General features: G+C 48.7%; 1 long non-coding RNA gene across 1 annotated transcript in view; it reads right to left on the bottom strand.

The window, feature by feature from the left end:
• LOC308579523 overlaps positions 1–2,753 on the bottom strand; it is a 42,176-nt gene extending 39,423 nt beyond the window's left edge. The window contains exon 1 of the long non-coding RNA XR_014004516.1: positions 503–2,753. This is a non-coding gene — a long non-coding RNA (uncharacterized lncRNA). The remainder of the gene's footprint in view (positions 1–502) is intronic.
• Positions 2,754–5,216: the final 2,463 nt, after the last annotated feature.

The following is a 5,216-nucleotide window of genomic DNA, read 5'->3' as shown; positions in this document are numbered from 1 at the left end:
GGCCCTTTTAACATGTGGGGAGTTGAGTTACTGATGTGTATTTTGTGTTTTTATGTTGTGTTTTTATGTTGTAATCGTTCTGAGACATGTGGGAACAGGAGTCAACACTTAGAGGCCAAGGGGTTTTTGCCCCCCAATAGTATATTTGAGGGGGCCACCCCCCAGTTGATAGGCATTGCCATTCCAATGCCCTTTATGCATCATGTGATAGATTGTGCAAGAAGAAGAAGAAGAAGAAGAGTTTGGATTTGATATCCCGCCTTTCACTCCCCGTCAAGGAGTCTCAAAGCGGGTAACAATCTCCTTTCCCTTCCTCCCCCACAACAAACACTCTGTGAGGTGAGTGGGGCTGAGAGACTTCAGAGAAGTGTGACTGGCCCAAGGTCACCCAGCAGCTGCAGGTGGAAGAGCGGAGACGCGAACCCGGTTCCCCAGATTACGAGACTACCGCTCTTAACCACTACACCACACTGGCTCTCTGGTAAGGCAAGGCAGGCCTTACCTGGCCCCTTCCTCCAATATTTTATTCAAGTTGGCACCACTGGGTCGGGTGGTAGACAAATAAATACATAAATCACCTTCCTTTGCACGTTTCTGCCTGTCAATATCCTTATTTTTTATAATTTTTAATATTTATGTGCTTTCATCTGAAGATTTCACAACATAAACATACATGATAAAAGCATGGATTTCTCAAAAACAGGAAAAGCCAGAGAAATCTCTCCTCCCCTTTCTCTGGATGGAGTTACAAACTTTGTTGATCAAGGAACAGCTGTGGAAATAATGCATCTTGATTTCAGTAAGGCTTTTGACGAAGTCCCCCATAATATTTTTGCCTTTAAACTTCTAAAATGTGGGCTGAATGAGGAAACTATTAGGTGGATTTGACTAACCGAGCCCACACAGTCCGCCTCCATGGTTCCTCATCATCCTGGGGAAAAGTGACAAGAGGGGTGCTGCAGGGTTCTGTCCTGGGCCCATTGTTGTTCAACGTCTTTATGAACGACGTGGATGAAGGAACTGAGGGCGTGCTCATCCCATTTGCGGAGGACACCAAACGGGGAGCGGAGGCCAATGTGGCAGAAGGCAGAATGAAGCAACCAGAAATCACCTCAACCCAATGGACTGGTGACCCCCTCCTCCTTTTCCTCTCCCCCAAGCCATCAATACAGCTAACACGATCAATATTCCCCCCAGCCTCACACCTCCACAGAGATCCCCACCCAACACCAGTCCAGGTGACATAAAAAGACACTCCCCATTACCCAACAATCTACAACTCACTCTCAGCACCCCTCCCCACGCCTTACTAAGTAAAATAATTCCTCTTGTTGCCAGGATTTTTAAGGTACCAGTGAGCCACTCAAATTGTGTCCCAGAATTGACAGACGCAGCAGTGGAGAAAAAAAAAGTGATACTTATTGCTGAGCAATAAGAGACCCAGTGGAATCCTTTCCCAAAGACTGGGCCCCGGGCTCCAGCGCCCAGAGGCTTTATACCTGAGTACATACATGACATAATCGATACAATCGCACACGGCAGCAAAAAGAAAACCAATGAGCGCATTCAAGCCTTGCCCCCTGATCATGTAAAGAGTTCCCTCCCAACTTCTGCTTTTTCAGTCTGAACATGCATTTAACCTTTCCCCTGATTTATGGTAAGAAGGAAGAAGAAGGAACTTCGGCCCTTACGCTCCTAGGCGGCCATCTGCTATACCGGGACATTCTGCGGTTAGCATCTTCCTGTTTGAGCTACTCGGGACCCTGTCTGGGCGGGGGGGAAGTGCCAGCACAGCAGATTTATTGCTTCCCCCTTATGTTAGCGAGACATTGAGAAGAACAAGGGAAGCGAACTGGGGCAGAGTTCATTTCGGATTCTTCCGATCTAAGCAATATGCTATTAGCTTTTGCAGAAGCCGTCATGATTCAAACATGGATTATATAAAAATCATTATAAGGATATATGGTTATATGGCTAACTGATTATATGAAAAGCATAAGGGTAGAATTCCTCCAGGTGGTCCTGCTTCACCCTAACCTCAATAAAACAATCCACAGACAGGCTAAAATCTGACAAACAAGCAGCACATTGGGGCTGCCAGAGGATATCAACACCCTCATCCCTACCCCAACTTACCAGTGATGTTAATGACATTAGCAACATTGCTTATGGACCCTATGTGGAGTTTGGAACTGACAGGGTTAAAACTCTGTGGTGTCCTGTATCTGGGAGGGGCCTGACGCAGGGCCAGACGTCACAGGCTTTGTCTGTCTTTGTGTTGTTGTTCAGAGTTGCTTTCACTTCTGACTGAGACTGAGAGACGCAGCTCAGCTCAGAGGCTGCGTGTGTGCTTTTGGAGCACGGGAAAGATGCCGGAAAGCTCCAATGGAATGTGACTGATTTATGGCTTGTAAATAAACGCTTCTAGAGATAAGAACGAACTGTCTCTGGACTTGATTTATCCCTCTATCTCACACGGACGGCAGGACCGCTGTGACTCTTCTCTTCCTGCTCAGGTCGGCCTCAAGCCCCAAGCAGAGCTGCGCTGGGGAAGCCTGACTGGACGCAGGATTAATTTCCCCAAAATATCCAACATAGGCATCACAAAGATGGTTGGAGGATGGATGGCGGCCAACAGATTGAGGTTGAATCCTGTCAAGACAGAAGTACTGTTTTGGGGGACAGGAGGCGGGCAGGTGTGGAGGACTCCCTGGTCCTGAATGGGGTAACTGTGCCCCTGAAGGACCAGGTGCGCAGCCTGGGAGTCATTCTGGACTCTCAGCTGTCCATGGAGGCACAGGTCAAATCTGTGTCCAGGGCAGCTGTTTACCAGCTCCATCTGGTACGTAGGCTGAGACCCTATCTGCCTGCTGACTGCCTCGCCAGAGTGGTGCATGCTCTGGTTATCTTCCGCTTGGACTACTGCAATGCGCTCTGGGTGGGGCTATCTTTGAAGCTGACCCGGAAACTACAACTAATCCAGAATGCGGCATCATCTAGCCACAATAAACACCTATATGACTACATAGGGGATAATTTCTGCAACCCACCCCCCACTCTTTAACCCAAATCTAATTTTAACCTCTAGGTCAGCGCAATTTCACTGGTTTGATAGACAATACAAGGTGAGAGACACAGGGCAACCCGGACGGGCTGGCATGGAATCACCCTATATAGTAGATAAGCAAGATGGCTAGCTTAAAAGCAATTGCATTAAATGTGAGGGGGTTGGGAAACCCCATCAAAAGAAAATGCATCACCTTGTATGTAAACACCATGAAACCACACATCGCCTTCCTACAATAAATACACAACCCTCCCAAACTCCTGAGCGATCCCTGCTTCAGTCATCTGGCTCAGCGAAGTCCTGTGGAGTAGCCATAATACTCAGTAGAGTCCTGAACTTCAAAGCCGCAACAGTCCTCAAAGGCAAAAGAGGCAGACTCATTTTTGCTAAAGGGACACTAGATGGCAAAACTAAACTGACAACTGGCTCCATATATGCCCCAAACTTGAAAAAGCTAGAGTTCATCCAAAACACATTAAACAAGTTCCTCTCCTCCGAAGGGGAAGCAATTCTGGGGGGGGGGGGTGACCTCAACCTAAATATGAAAAGCATATCCAAGAAAGACACCCCCCCTACAACCCTATGGGCAACCTTCCTCCGAAGGAATCCCCCAACAATTAGGGACTCTTACAAGTTGCTAAAAGCATCCCTTAAAAAACAAACCCCCTTAAAAGTTAGCAAGACAGAACAAGACATCACGGCCCTCTCATCACGCTACAAACAAACAGGATCTAAAAAAGTCCTTAAAGCTATAGAACAAAAACGGAGAGAACTAGATTCCCTAGAAATCAACAAAACAATGATCAACATTCCATACTCTAAACAACGCTTCTGTGAGTATGGAGGGGAAAGTCCCCCATGGGTCCGTGCGGTCAGTAAAAGAAGGAAATTCCCGCCAAGCAATTTGGAGCAAAACAGCAGCCAGTAGACTGAGATCCTTTCTGGTTGCGCAACAGGTTCAACAGCAGCGTGGGAACCCAGAGCCATGGGGCGACATTGACTTTTAAAGCTTCCCACCATATCCCAGAATGCAGTTCGTACAGCATCATCAATACGTCATTGCTACACCACTAAAACGTCAGAAAGGGGAGGGTTAGCGAGATTAACATAAGGAAAATGAGTCAGTGCAAGACCCAAGGATAGGATTAGCATAGGCAAACAAGTCTCAAGTACCCACCACCCAAAAGTACAACAGAACTTCCTTTGCATGTCTGGACCCCTTGGCAAGTCTGGGGATGGGATGAGGCTTTCCAATAATCAGCTCAGCAATTGTCACCTCTGGGCACTTCCTGGAGTTGATTTGATATGATTTATAAAGTGAGATATCTTCCCTGAGCTGTCAAGGCAAAAGGATACATTCATGGACTTCCATGGACCAGAGGGAAATGTGGCGTCTGGACTAGTTGAAACGTTAACAGTTCCTGGTGCAGGGGTGCCACTAACCTGGCCTGTGGACAGGGCTCACGGGTAATGGGTCCGGATGCGAGGGGGGTCCCCTCCAGACCCACCACTGAAATGGTGAGGGGGGTCACCCATGCCAGTTGATCCTTAAGGCAGGGATGAAGGCCCTGATGGAAGTGGAACCGTCAGGCAGCTGCATAGCAGGGTGTCCCCAGCCCACCAACGGAGCTCTGCGGCGGACTCAGTAACTGGGCAAGCCCCCTGCCGGAGGTTCTGCAGGGCCATCTCAGCCGCCAGGGCACGATTCAGCTCCCCGAACGTGCCCTCCAGGGTGGCAATGAAGGGTGGCAATTCATCCAAATTCCCCAGCAGATGGTCGCTGGCCTCAAGGTACGGAGAGACCCGAGAAAGTGCCGGGCCCACGAAGAGGCTGACCATAAAGAACACGCGGCTCCGTGGGGTGGGAAGGTCTGCTGCACAGGTGGCGGACATCAGCCAACACTGGCTGACAAAGCCTCGAAGGGCCCCATGTGTTGAGCTTGTTTGGAGGTTCTCGCAGGGGAGCGCCCTATATACAGTTCAATTCGTGCTAGTATACTAAACTCCATAATCCAGCCTATGGCTGACAAACCAGTAGACCTACAGCTTGCCTGGGTTCTTCAAGATGTGGATCCTTATCTTAGCCTACAGGTTGCTAAATTCCTAACAGCCGTCCTCTCGTACAAGAGACGGAATGGAATGTTAGCTG

The sequence above is a fragment of the Podarcis bocagei genome (assembly GCF_964188305.1).
Source record: "Podarcis bocagei genome assembly, contig: HAP1_SCAFFOLD_119, whole genome shotgun sequence".
In the NCBI taxonomy this organism is placed as follows: domain Eukaryota; kingdom Metazoa; phylum Chordata; class Lepidosauria; order Squamata; family Lacertidae; genus Podarcis; species Podarcis bocagei.
This window is presented reverse-complemented; position numbering and strand designations above follow the sequence as displayed.